The sequence below is a fragment of the Numida meleagris genome, unplaced genomic scaffold, assembly GCF_002078875.1.
Source record: "Numida meleagris isolate 19003 breed g44 Domestic line unplaced genomic scaffold, NumMel1.0 unplaced_Scaffold293, whole genome shotgun sequence".
In the NCBI taxonomy this organism is placed as follows: Eukaryota; Metazoa; Chordata; class Aves; order Galliformes; family Numididae; genus Numida; species Numida meleagris.
Genome location: NW_018364539.1, coordinates 13,847 through 27,786, shown reverse-complemented (window position 1 = coordinate 27,786; position 13,940 = coordinate 13,847). Strand labels below are relative to the sequence as shown.

The 13,940-nt window shown below is 40.8% G+C and overlaps 1 long non-coding RNA gene across 2 annotated transcripts in view; it reads left to right on the top strand.

Moving 5' to 3' along the window:
- Positions 1 to 13,940, top strand: part of LOC110391081 — a 67,515-nt gene that overhangs the window by 40,073 nt on the left and 13,502 nt on the right. For both annotated transcript variants that reach the window (XR_002433968.1, XR_002433967.1), the window contains exons 5-9: positions 4,374 to 4,536; positions 10,940 to 11,064; positions 11,285 to 11,446; positions 12,106 to 12,196; positions 12,863 to 13,124. This is a non-coding gene — a long non-coding RNA (uncharacterized LOC110391081). The remainder of the gene's footprint in view (positions 1 to 4,373; positions 4,537 to 10,939; positions 11,065 to 11,284; positions 11,447 to 12,105; positions 12,197 to 12,862; positions 13,125 to 13,940) is intronic.

Below are 13,940 nucleotides of genomic sequence, written 5' to 3'. Positions count from 1 at the left end.
CTTAAGACTTGTTTGTCCATCTCTCCCGTGTTTCTTCTTCAGTTGTGCAGATACAGTCTTTTGGAGTTTTGTTGCATTACAGAAATGATCCAGATAAAAATATCTATCTAGAAAAGGAAGGACAGGGAGTAAATTTTAGTCCGATTTAATGTCTGGCATTATTTTTGCATAAAATGTGGATATAAATTATGAGAGTATTCACAAAGTGTCCAGTTTGCATGGGAAGGGACACTGCTTTAAGCTTTGGAATTGAATGATTGAAAGCTGAAGACTTGGTCTGTATTCGAGCAAACACAAAGTACTTTTGCAAATGTGAAGGTAGAAGGTTACATGCAAGAAGAGTGTTATGCTAGCCTTAAAGCTTGTTAAAATTTTTCAACTTTTCTGGTTTTGACAGCGAATGAGCTTCTACAAAATATTTTCTTGCAGAATGCTGCTCTCCCCCCTGCTCTTATTATTATAATAAAAAAGTATTTCAACCTCTTGTTCGGAGATTGTCATCTGCCACTTGCAGAAATATCACAGAGTCAAAGAAGGCTCTAGCTGATGTATTTTAAGTGTAGGTGAGGAGCCCAGTCCATGTAGGAACATGTGTCAAAGGGCTATGAAGGATCTGAAAAGCACTTCCCATGAGGCACAGAGGAAGATAGCTGGTCTGCAGTTTTGCTAGACAAAAGCTGTCAGGTTTTTGTTTAATTTTTTCTGCCCTAGAGTCTACTTTTCTGAAGTACAGCTGTCATTTCCCTGCTACAGCTGAAGAAACAGGAAATGTGTTGACCCAGCCATAGCAGGGGCCTCACCTGCTTGCCCAAAGGCTCTGTCTCCACATCAGCTATCAGTATCAGGAACCCTTGGTCTTTTCTGTTTAAGCTGTGTTTGCTTGGTGTATCTCTCCAGTCATGCTTCTGGAACTTCTAAATGAGAATATAAGCCAGTAGCTAGGGTACATATTTCTACATGTGAGAAAATGTGCTCGTGCTCTGAATACATGCAGCGCAATACCTACAATGGACGGCAGTTGCACTTGCATCCTCTGAATCTTCCATTAATGCATTTGCTCCATCTCAACAAGATGAGCTCTCCTTGACCAGGCAAGGCTGCACCACTCCTATGGGTCCCAAATTACTTTGTACTGATGGGGTCTGGAATAGGAAAGTAGTTTCTGTAGCACAAATTATGTGATGCATAAGCTCAGTAGTAACATTTTCTTTTCCCCACAATGTGGTACTTTGGAAGGTACTAGGATATGAATGGTGAAAGCAGTTTTACTTTGCTTAGGAGGACTCTCTTGCAAAAGCTGATGTGGGAGGCAGGAATAAAGCTGCATCAGGAACTGAGCACTCACACAGTTGTGTCTGTTGTGAGCTCTCTCTAGTGGGCTGTGGTTAAGCAGTAATGGACCAATGCCAACCTCCCATCTTCCATGGACTGTGCATTTGATGCTCTCGTTAGCATGCAGAATAACAATTTACATTTAACCAAATATATAGTTCTATACGCAGATTTGCTGTTCTCATATCTGTTAGGAGACAGTTATTACAGGACTCAGTTGATATATACTTGGAAGTGTTGCAGAGCCTGCTTTTTGTTGCTTTTCACTGCTTGAAGCCATCCCAGAGCCTTCCTAGTGGATATTTAAATGCTTCTCCATCCGTCTCTGCCTGCTTCCTCCTCTTCCTTTCTGCTACTGGAAGCATATGTTTTTACTTCTTCACAGTGTTTTCTTTCTAACAACAGCTGGCTGGGCTTGAGAACTTGGCCCAAGTGTTGAACTGATTTTGGAACATGCAGCATCTTGGTATTAAAAGAGCAGTGATGAGTGCTGCTCTCATTACTTGCTGTGAACTCTTCTGGGGACCAGAAAGGAGTGAACTAACTGCTCTGGCAAAAAAGCTGTTTGTCGTAACATGCACATTCTCCAGAATCACTCAGAGGAGAGCAATGCCATGATTAGTTTGGTGGTCTCTCAAATGGATAACTTCTTATTTTCAAGCAGTGCAAGCATTTCAGGATGATGACAGCCAATGATTTGTTGGCATAAATGGAGATATCAAAGAGCTTGTCTAGCCTGTGTAAGCTTACCTGTATTTAGGAGATTGAATAAAACTGGACGTCCAACCTAGACTTCTATATTGTTTATTTATTCAATAGTGACCCATGGATCTTGGTTTGTAACTCAGATTTAGAGGTGTTGGACTTGATAATCTCCAGAGGTCCCTTCCAACCCCTATGATTCTGTCATTTCTCTTTTATTCTAGAAAAATCCCTAAGTCTTTCCTTCTCTTCCTTTCAGCCCCATAGGCTGCGTGTATTACTTTTAAGACAGAAGACGCCCTAGGAAAAAAATATACTCAGTATGTGCTACGTCACTCTGAAACCCATCCCAACACTTCATGTAAATAGTTGTGCAAGTTTTACTCTTCTAAAACACAAAGTTTTTAAAAGTGCTAGGCTTGGAAAGCATGCATGGAGGTGGGGGGAAGCAGCAACAGCCTCTAAGAGCCACTTTTTATTTGGTGGGTGAGACAACACTTTCTTCCTAGGAACCCCACACTGGCTCATTTAAATGTGAATGTACACCTGGAGATGTCCTGAATGTCAGAATTTTATCGAGTTCATATCATAAAGAGTATAAATTGCAAGCTAGTGTAAAGCTGCCTGCTAGAGCAGTAACCTTTAGTGTGCACTGTTTTTGGAATATTTTGTGGAACAGCCAGGGTGAGTCAGCAGCTGATGGATGGAGGAAACTTGCACAAAGCATATGTATCCTTTCTTGCTAAACATGCTGCAAATCGCAGAATATACTTTTGTCTCTTAAGTATAATCTTCCTTTATGTTGCTTTATTGCATAGTGAGGGGGAGCAAGCTCATTACCAGACTGAGGTAAGTACCAAATGATAATATCACTCACTCTTTACTATAATATGGAGCGAAAAGATAATTCCTCCAAGTCTCTGTGGCCCGAGCTGAGATACTGAATGGGTACAGAGAGGCAGATTGCCAGTGCTTGTCTTCTGTAACCCTCTCCAGGTGATGGAGCACAGAGAGAGTGATTCTTTGGCAGGCTGCAGGAAGGTCCTTAAGAGGTTCTGGGATTTGAAATGATAACCACTGCAGATTGCTTTCTGGGGAAGGTTCTTGGGTTTTGATTCAATTAGAGATAATTAGGACAGCAACAACTGGGATGCTTGAAAATGACTGAACATGTTTTAGGCTTGGTGAGATACAGAAGGAAGAATCATACGATCATAGAATCATTAAGGTCAGAAAAGACCATTAAGATCACTAAGTCTAACCTTAACACACCCCCACCGTGCCCACTGACCACATCCACAGTTCTGGAACACCTCCAGGGACGGTGACTCCACCACTCCCTGGGCAGCCTGTGCCAGCACATCACCACTCTTCCTGAGAAGAAATATTTCCTAATATTTCCTCCAACCTGAACCTCCCCCCCTGGTGCAACTTAAGGGCATTACCTCCCATCCTATCAGAGACATAGCGACCTGCTTCTGAATGTTTTGCTTTAGGATTTTGCTTATAAAACAAGCAAGATGACCTTTTTTTTTTTTTTTTTTGGCCATCTGTTACCTACATTTGTTTTAAACATTTTATGTCAAAATGCCTCATATATTAATTTCCACTTAGCATAATGGAGTAGCATCACAGTTGCATTTCTCACTGGGGCTGCAAGTACCAGTAAAATTTGTGGAACCATTTTATTGTATAATTCTATGTCATTATAGAAAAATCAATGAAGTCTTAATTGTGACTTTAAGAGAAATGTAGGCTAGTACCCTAATCCTAAATCAATTTGCTTTTATTTTATTAAGGCGTAACAATGTATCTGCCAAGAGCATTATTAACTGGTTCAGCTTTTGGACATGTAGATATAACATTTAAGAAAGAGTCCAATGAAATGATTTATTTCACATTCAGCCTGAAATAAAGTACATAATAATACTCTGCATTAAGTGAAAGGGCTTGAGGACACTGTTTGTATGAAGCGAGAGAAGAAAAGGCCCTACACAGAGCAGAATCTCCTGCTTCTGGTGTTCTCATGTCACTGTAGATATCTAAAGAACATACACTATTGGTATGCATTTTTGCTCAGGAGTGTTATAAATATTTGAGCAAGATCAAACAGAACAGCAGAGGAGCCCTGTTTCAGAAGTGTAGCTTTTTGGAAAAATAAAACAGATCTGAATCCAGTGAATATGGACTGGCGTCAGACAAAGCTCAGTGCTGGTGGTGTTTAGTCTGGGATCTTCTGCTAAGCTGCATTACAAAAACATGGGTTTGAATACATAAATCCATGAGGTGATTTCTTCTTTCTTGTTGCTCTTCTATGTCTTGTCTTCTGATCTGGGGAGAAATGGGCATCTAGAAGAGATGGAAGCCAGAGATGGACCCCAAATACCTTTCTTTGGCAGAAGGCACTGCTCAGCTGTTTACGTCCATTGGAAGAGCTCCCTGTGGTCTGCAGAGATAACCAGCAAGCAGTAAGATCAGCGCTTAGGACCAATGTGTGGCAAGGTATTTGGGCACTTCATTTCTCCTGGTTGCTTGCAGGGAACCAAATTTAAAACCCAGCCTTTAATTCCACCCCCCAGAGCATGAGGCCCTCACTGTGATGGCTAAACCTTGGATGTCCCATTACCTAGCAACATCAGCAGCTGAGGAAGGCACCTGAGCACTTATTCCCACCTACTCATGACACAGCTTAATTTTAAGATGTGTAGAGTACTGATTCTGTTTGCTTACTTTAGAGTCTGATGCTGATGAGGTCCATCTGATGCCCTTTGGCTCTTGGATTGAGAATGGTGGTGAGCAGTGCTTGCCTCTGTGCTGCTTGCATGTGGTCTAAAGCAAAGTATGTCATTATCCTTTGCACTTCATGACTGTGAATGCTTCCCTGCTCTTGGGAGGACTGGGGTTTTACTGGGGGTTGCAAAGAGACTCTGCTTAGGAGTCAAAATTGGAACACGGAGTGGATGTCAGTAAGAAGAAAAGTACTTATCTTGTGGATGCGTGGATGTATTGGTTGAGTTATACTTGTCTGAATACATCAGGGATTAGAGCATGTGTCGTGGAGGTACTTACCTTTGGTTTTTTTACACCTCCAGCAAAAGAAAAATTTAGACCTGTTTCTTCAAAATGCCATGAAAGGGAAGTACAGAGCTAAAGAGCTATTTTGATTTAGATTTGATACTGGCTTCTGGTTGACTTGTCCCCATTTGTGCAGAAGAATTAAATATCAATTGGCCAAGTTCCAGACCAGCTTGTGGTCTCAGAGAAAAGCCTAGGTGTCAGAGTTTTATCTTACACAGGTGACACTGCCTGCTCATATTCCCTTTTTCTGAATGATAACAGAACAGAGAAGATGTGAAAACACAACAGGCATTTCCTCTATGTTTTGGATAGCATCATGGCAAGACCTAACCCAGCTGGGCACTGGCTGGTTAAAAACCAGACAGTGATGGTAGTACTTATGTTCTTCAGAAGCTAAACTTTCTCCTGTGTCAATGTCTAAATACATTGCTGTGCAGTGATTTTTATGAATGTTGATGTATTTCTGATGTGGATAACGAACCACGACAGAAAGGAAAGGAAGGAATAGACTTCTAAAGGACAGCTCCACATCCTCCTGTGACTATACCTTAAAGCCTGGTGTCATGGGGAATGCTTTTGTGGTAACAAGACACAAAGTGAAATTTTTCAGGTATTAGGACATATTCCTGATGTCGCTGAACTCAGATCGCATCTGTGAATTCTCTGGCATCTACTCAGAAGGCAGTACTATTTTGGGGTCTCTCTTCTCTGTTCAGCCATGTCATCATTGAAACTGTAGGAACTGTAGTACCTTTTGAGACCTCTTATTCCTGTGACAAGTTGGCTAAGGGGTTCAAAACTTTTTTGGGAGTTATATATGTACTCACACTGCCAGATGGCATCTGCTGTGTAAGTTGAATTCTGATTGCAAATGAAGGCAAAAATGGCAGTGGTGACTGAGAAATGCTTGTCTTTGGAAAATGATTGAATGATAAGGCTTGAAATATGAAAATTAAATCACTGCTGGAGAAGACATTGCTGTCAAAAGCATATGCTTTGGGACCACGTCTAGAGAAAAATTGGCACTTTTTGTGAATCTCTGGCTTGCGTTAACGAAGCTGGTCTATCATAGATGAATTGAACTCCTTTACAGGATGTGCTTTGAGGATGATAAATACTCTTTGAGATCAGTGAAGGAATAGCAGGAATAGCTACAGGACCCTGGCCTGCTCACAGGCAGACAGTGTGGGTGTTGCTGTGTTCCCCCTACCCATGTTATCTGACTTATTTGGCAGTCACCTTCAGTGTTATGCTTTCTGTATCATACTATTGGAAAAGTGCAGAATGACAAAAATCAGCTATTCAGTTGTTTCGTAATTCTGTCATTTATTAGAAGCAATGTGATACAGTCTATAAATTATGGAAAGCTTCCCAAATGCTTCAAAAGGCAAAGAACTGGATTTAGTGACTAGTACAGTACAATACACGTAGATCCCTCGCTTGGGTGCAGGAGGCATTAATTCACTTGTTACGTTGCCCAAGATGACCCAAAATCAAAGGTTAGCGTTTTCCCAAAAACCTGCTCAGCATCCAACCTGAGCTTATGACAGGCTCTTCAGATCATTCATTACCTTCATGTTGGAATTGTGTAATGCTTCACTTCTCTGTATGGTTCATGTAATAACACAGCCAGCATGCGCATTAAGCTTCCTTCTGGAATCTGCCAAACAAAAATGCCATGCTTTTTTGTAGTAACTTCCTGTGGTATGAACAATGGTTTGTGTATTTGGAAAGTAGTTCTAAAGGGTGGCTGTCTCCAGCTCAGCTTCGGGGTGCTGGGATCAGACTTGTTTTTAAAATTTATAGTCCACTTTGACATGACCACACTCCTGGAATGGCCTTTCTGGCATCACTGTACTTGGAAATAACAGAAATTAAACATCCTTCAGCCCCCCTGCCCCCAGCCCTGAATTTCAAACACTTTAGAATTGCTGATTGCAGCAGAGCCTGAATAGCAGGCATTTTTTTTCTGCTTGTTGTTTTTTTGTGAGGTTTAGATTAAACACACAAAGAGAGTAGCTCACCCAGGTACAGTGACCAGAAGTTTACCCATGCTTCTCTGCTAGGGTGGCAGGCAGTTTTATGTCTTTAACAAGTTCCTGGTAGCTGTCTTGGTAGAACAAACAGTGGAAAATTCATATATTTCATAGAATCGTGGAATGGTTTGAGTTGGAAGGAACCATAAAAGGCCATCTGGTCCAACCCCCCTGCCATGAACAGGGATATCTACAGTTCTATCAGGTGCTCAGAGCCCTGTCCACCCTGACCTTGAATGTCTCCAGGGAGTATCCACCACCTCTCTGGGCAACCTGATCTAGTCCAGTCTACTACCCTTGATGTAAAAAACCTTTTCCCTTATATCCAGTCTAAATCTCCCCTATATCCAGTCTAAATCTCTCCAAAATTTCATTAAATGCAGTAAGCTTTGTTGTCTGCATTGTGGTCCTGCTCAGAGGTCTACTGACAAAGCACTGATGGTATCTTTGTATGAATGGAGACAACAGACAGATTTCTGCAAGATGACCCAGTCCTGTCATCCTCTCAGTGTGCTGGAGACCTGTTTTCTCTCTGTGCTCATTACTTGCCCAAACTGGCAGGGGAGACTGCAGCTCCACTCACTGCAATGTGCCCTTATGGGAGTCTTCTTCGGCCATTTGAAAAGTCCTTCTGCAAACCTTGGATATATATGTTCCTATCAGGAGAGACTGGGCTGCCCTATTTCTGTAAGCTCTACATAGAAACTGGGTTGCTGAAGGACTTTTCTTGCTCTCAAGTACTCTATGTGGTTGATCCAGAAAAGGATGGTTTTGTTGAGACTCGAGTATTTCTGAGGGAAGGGGTCCATATTCATGTGTGAGGGGAATTAAAAAAAGAAACATTAGCACGTTCTGATGGAGATGTCCTCATTTAACTTAATGACAGACACCTACATACTTCACAGGGGTCAAGATTTCGGTATCCTGTGTGCGGGGGATCTGTCAGCTACGTTATCCTTGTTATATCAATAGCTGAACTCCTGTTAGTGTAACAAGCCATGGGGAGCTGCCAGTTAGCAGCTCTGTCACTTGAGCTCTCCAGTGTGAATGTTTGCATTTGATTGCTATCTTGGTTAGTCCCAGACTCTTCATGTTCCTGAAATGCACATGGAATCATCTGGCTGCTAAAAGATGAAGAAAGATGTCTTCTCAAGCTGGGCAGTCCAATGTGTCTCTTGGGTCTCTTCTCACATGAAGACAACCTTGCCTCTGCTGCCCTAACTCTCCCCCCCTGATCCTCTGTGCACAGAGCCACCTCTGAGACTCCTTTTGCCTTCCAGCCCTCTCAGGGTTTGGTTCTGCTTTAGAGATACGTCTCCTGGTTTCTAATCTATTGAGGGGAAACAAGCACGGGTAGAGGAATTAGTAGCATGCCCTTTTGGAAAGAGTGGCAATGGCAGCATAACAATGACTTCATACTTGGTAAATCATAACTCCAGAGTTGGAAAGATCCACTGGACAATTCACTCTGGTCACACCATCCTCTGCAGATTTCTGTCCAACCTGTTCAGGCAAATCTTCTCATGAAGAAGGTTTCATCTGTGCATGGGTGCTCTATTGACACGGTGCTCTTCAGAGCTTATCTGGGTCAGCACTGTCACTGTACTCAGCAAAATCTCTCTTATTTGTTTTTCTCAGGTACCCAATTCTCGCATTTCCTTCTCAATCTATTTGAAATACAATAGATGATTTCCTGGGACAATTTGCATCTTTCCTCTGTTTTTCTGAACTGTTGATCAGCATCTTGATACATTTCCACTTGATGCAATGCATTTTGGTACTCAAAGCTGTTTTATTTTCTGCTTGTGGGGAATCTCTTGACTAAATATTTGTGACATCACAGGCTTGAAGAGGACCGAACCTTTTTTTTTCTCTGCACTTGTGCAACTTTTGCCATAAGAGAAACCCTCCCCATTGTACAACTGCCGAATTTTGCCAATAAAATGGTGATTTGAGACTGAAATAGCATTTTGGAAATTTGCATTTCTTCAGCTGAAAAGATACGGCTATTTCTGTTGCAAATGGTGTTCTGGTCTGTAAAACTTCTCTTTTTAAACCTAGAAAAACTGTAAGCCTTAGCCTTTCAGATGGTGCTGTATGAGTCTTGTATGGGTCTTCCATTTTATCTCTCATTTTCTTACTTCTGTGTTTTCTGTAATGTATAACAATACCCCCAATGAAGTGCCATCTCCAGCTTTGTCAAATATACTGTACAACTGTTTTGAAGGGTTCTCACTTTCTCTTGAAGTTTGTCTACAGAGTGTGCAGACATGACCAATAAATGAAGCTAGTAATGACTTTAATTGAAAGTGGACTTTTTGCTCCAACATCCAAAACAGACACAGCACATTGGTTCAGGATAGCAACCCAGACTTTTTTAACATTCTGGTGATCACTCCATGGTGTGTTATATTATACATCTGTTTACGTATGATTTTGTGTTTTCTTCTGTTTGTTGGTTTCTTGTGGTTGATTGGTTTTCCTTCTGCTTATTCTTTTTATTTATACAAGTATGAATGATAACGACTGGAGAAAAATCGCACAGCAGTATTTTAGGCAGAATAGAATTTAAATTTGGGAGCTTTTTCTCTTATCAGAAGGAAATAAAAGCTGAGCTGATAGCTGCAGCTTTGGGTTGATGCTGGGAAATACATGAAGAAGGGTTTGTTTTTGAAAATTTCAGAGGGAAAGCCTCAAACAATGGAGGTGAGAAATGTTATTTAAAACCAGTAAAGGATTTAACAAACAAGTTAGTGTTTCTCTCAGGCAGGCAAGAAACAGGAAATTAACCATAGCTTACAGATATTAACAAAAAAATCTTTACAATGTAAATAAAAGTAGAAGCCCAATATTGACGTGATGTGGGGAAAATAAATTACCCTTGGCACGGATAATGTCTGCTAAATTAAAAGTCTGAGTTATTCGGGAATAGAAGAAGAGAGACCTATCCAGTGATAATTCTGGAATGCAGATAACTTTCACACTGGACCATAGTTTTTAGGCTGCAGTTCTTTTTAACTAGACAAAGGGACTTGGTGACGTACGTATTGTAAATTATGTTTTAATTACAGATTATTGCCACAATTCATTAAATATAATGTAATATCACTGTGACACAAGCTTTATTTATGTGACACTTATCTTTACTGATTAACTACTCCATATTTGTCAGATTACATGCCTAATTCATGGTTAATAAGTATACACAATATGAAAAGGCTTTCTGGGGCTGTTTCTAAAGATGATGTGGCATCTTGCTTGCAGCTAACATTGTTTCTGACACACTAGAGTTTAGGTTGGAGTTAGTTTAAACAAAATTATTTTGATGTTTATTTACTCGGTCTATTTGGTTTTCTGTAAGCACACTTCTCTATAACAACTGTGGTCCCTCCTAACTGTCAGAGGGTTTTCAGTCTGAGAAATAAGCTAATAAACTGAAGAAATAATTAGAAGTTACTAACCAGAGGGATGGCAGGTTCATGTCCTTTGATGATACTAAGAATGCTAAGGAGCTCATCTACTTTTTCTGGTTAGAATTAGCCTAATAGCAATCAAAAATAAACAAAAAACCCTATGAATACTGCTCTTCTATCTAGAGGCAATTTTGCTATAGCAACATTTGTACCATGATATAATGCTTGATAAAGGTACTAGTGGGATCCTAAACATCAAACCCAACAGAATAATGGTGAGTTATTAAAAACAGCAACAACAACAAAAATCACAAAAACAAACAAAAACACCAGAAAAGAGGTGTTTTTGTTTATATATATATTTTTTTCTTATGACAGCATCCTTCAAAAGCTAAGCCATTTAAGATCATCACTTTTAGGGACTAAGTCTGGCACTGGATGTCAAGGAAGAGAATGTGGAGTGACTAAGTAAACACATGAACTGCTAGGATGGCAGCAGAAAGGTATTTGCATTTGTATTGGATGTGGGTACACCGGGATCATACGAATACTTAGCTGGGAGGGTGCCATGGGAAAGTTCAGAGGCAGTAGCACCAATCTTCCCACATGGTGGGAAGATTTCTGGTCTTTTTGGTGTAATGAGAGATTTAAGTGCCAACTGGGTGGAAAAGTTCTAAATGGTACCAAAGAAGTAATGCTACTCTTTTTTCTTGGTAAATGGAGGCACTATATTGGCCTTTGACATGGAAAGGTGGACATTTGATTATATCCAGCTTGCAGTTCTTGCCAGCAGTGCAAGGGCCGGAAGAAGAACTAGTGTGGAAGAAGTATTCACCAATGGAAGAATGAGGCACTATTGCTTTTTGGATATCTGCTGAATGACAGGTGAGTTGGTGCTTAGAATTGTTGTCATTGCCTTGGTAGAAGGTAGCAGACTATAAACCAGATGGAGATGTGGAGGAGGGGCGCAAACTAACACACCACCACCTCCCCCTCTGAAAGCTGTTGAACAAGAGTCCAAAAACACCACATGTCAAGGTGGTGGATAGCATAGTAACACGTAATTACCTAATTCCCAGACTGATCTTGGCCATTAGGTGAGATTCAGAGGAGAGGAGAGGAAGGCAGCCATTAAGAAAAAAGCGTAAGAATGTTTAATCCTCCACAGGTGCCATAAAACCATAAGAAACTATATTCCATGAATTAGGAGGCTTCAAGTGTTGATAGATGGACAGTGATATGATGTTAAATATTTACATACTGAACCATGCCCATTTACAATCTTTCAGGCATTCTTCTCTGTACAGTAGTAAATCCCTCATTATAGAGCAGCATATCAAAACATTCAGCCAATTCCCTACTCACATCTGAAATGTTCTTTGATGGCTGCAAAGAAGAGAAAACAGGAAAAAAAGATCTTTACTGTCTTGAAATAATGCAGAAGGCTTTGAGTTCATTATTGTGATTCCTGCTCTCTGCCTGCATTTTCCTAATCCTATTATTGACATGATATAATGGGCTCATTTTATGCTTTATCTGTATAGATTCAAGAAGCAGTCTGGCTCAAGATCCAGTCTTTTGTTTTACAAGGAGCTCCATTACTGGATCTCTTAAGGCTCGCAGTCTACATATAAGGTATGGGAAAATAAATTTCTATTTGTTTTGATCACTCCTACTCTATGGAGAATGAACGTATCAATGGATCAATCAGCACATCGTGATTTCTTTCTTTATATCAGACTTTCAAATAATAGAGAAGATCCTAAAATACAACCGTAGCTTCAGAGCAGCATGGTCAGCCATGAAGGCCATTCTCTTTCTGGGAAGGCGGCCTCTCTAGACTTCATTAAGAGTTGATGAGGGGAGACAGGATCCTCTGAGGCTGAGTCAGAACATTTGTTTTAAGTTTTTAGACTGAATGTAGCTCTCTGTGAGAATCTGTTTCTCTTCATGGACTATGCAGGAAGCTTGGGAGCCTTGTCTGCCTATGTTAACATGAGCCTTTGAATAACTGCTGAAGACATTATAAGCTTTTTCTCCTAATGAGTTACATTAGTGTAATTTAAATCTCATTAAGTTAATTGTACTCTGTTAGACTTCGCAACTCTGAAAATATGTTTAGAAAACACAAGGGATGTTTAACACGATAATGTGCTATATGAAATATTCAGTTAACATTTGGGTAAATTTTCCTTGCAGTTATAGTTGTATCTGGAATAGTTTGGCTAACTGAAGTGATATTCCACATAAAACACCAGTAATTATTGTGAAGCAATTGTCTCTTTTTATTGAATATATCAGTTTACTTCTTGAAGAGTGTCTGGGAACTGCTGAGTCATGGCCTGAACCACTGATTTAGCACCTGGTGGAAAGACACAGTCAGCCCTGGGAGCACAGGTGAAGGCAATTCATCTGACAGGAAGGCCTGGCTCCACCCCTCTTAGGCCTCATTTAAGGGCTCTTAGGCCTCATTTAGGGCCTGACTGCCACTGAGGAAGGATCTCTTTCAAGTGATTCGTCCTTGGTAGAGCTTTTCCCTGCTAATCGAGATCTTTGGAGATAGGTGAGCAATCTTATTCCCTTTCTTTATCGCGCCTTTCTATTTTGCTGCTTCGTCATTACACCTTTTTACAATGCCTTTTCCATCATGTTGATCTTTCTGATTTCTACAAAGAACTAATAAGTTAAAGTTATGGAAGAATTTAATGTTCTCAGTGCGTTTTAATTCAGGATATTGATGTATGTGTTTGAGTTTTGCCATGTATTAAAGGTTGAGAGAAATGGGCTTCTTCAGCCTGGAGAAGAGAAGGCTCCAGGGAGACCGAACTGTAGCTTTCCAGTACTTGAGGGGAGCTTATAAGAGGGAAGGGGGATGACTGTTTACATGGTCCCATAGTGATAGGTCTAAAAGAGGGGAGATCTAGGTTAGATGTTAAGAAGAAATTCTTTAGTCAGAGGGTGGTGAGGCTCTGGCACTGCTGCCCAGAGCTGTGGGTGCCCCATCCCTAGAGGTGCCTAAGGCCATGGATGGGGCTCTGGGCAGCCTGAGCTGTTGGGGGGCACCCAGCCCATGGCAGGGGATTGGGAATAAATGATCTTTAAGGCCCTTCCAACCCAAGGTATTCTATGATTCTCTAACTACTGTTTAAAATACAGATCAAGGAGCTTCTGTTTTGGGAGCCCTCCCCGCTGCTTTGAGATAAGTGCCATTGCCTTTCTGCAAAGGAGTGACTACCATATCCTCTTAAGATTGCATTTCTATGAGAGGTCTTCCAAAACAGAGGCAACCCAAACCCCTGCTCTGCCTTGGAAAAAATCTTGGCTACTCTCTAGGACTGTAAGATAGAAATAGCAGCATCTGTTTTCCTGTGTTAGATAA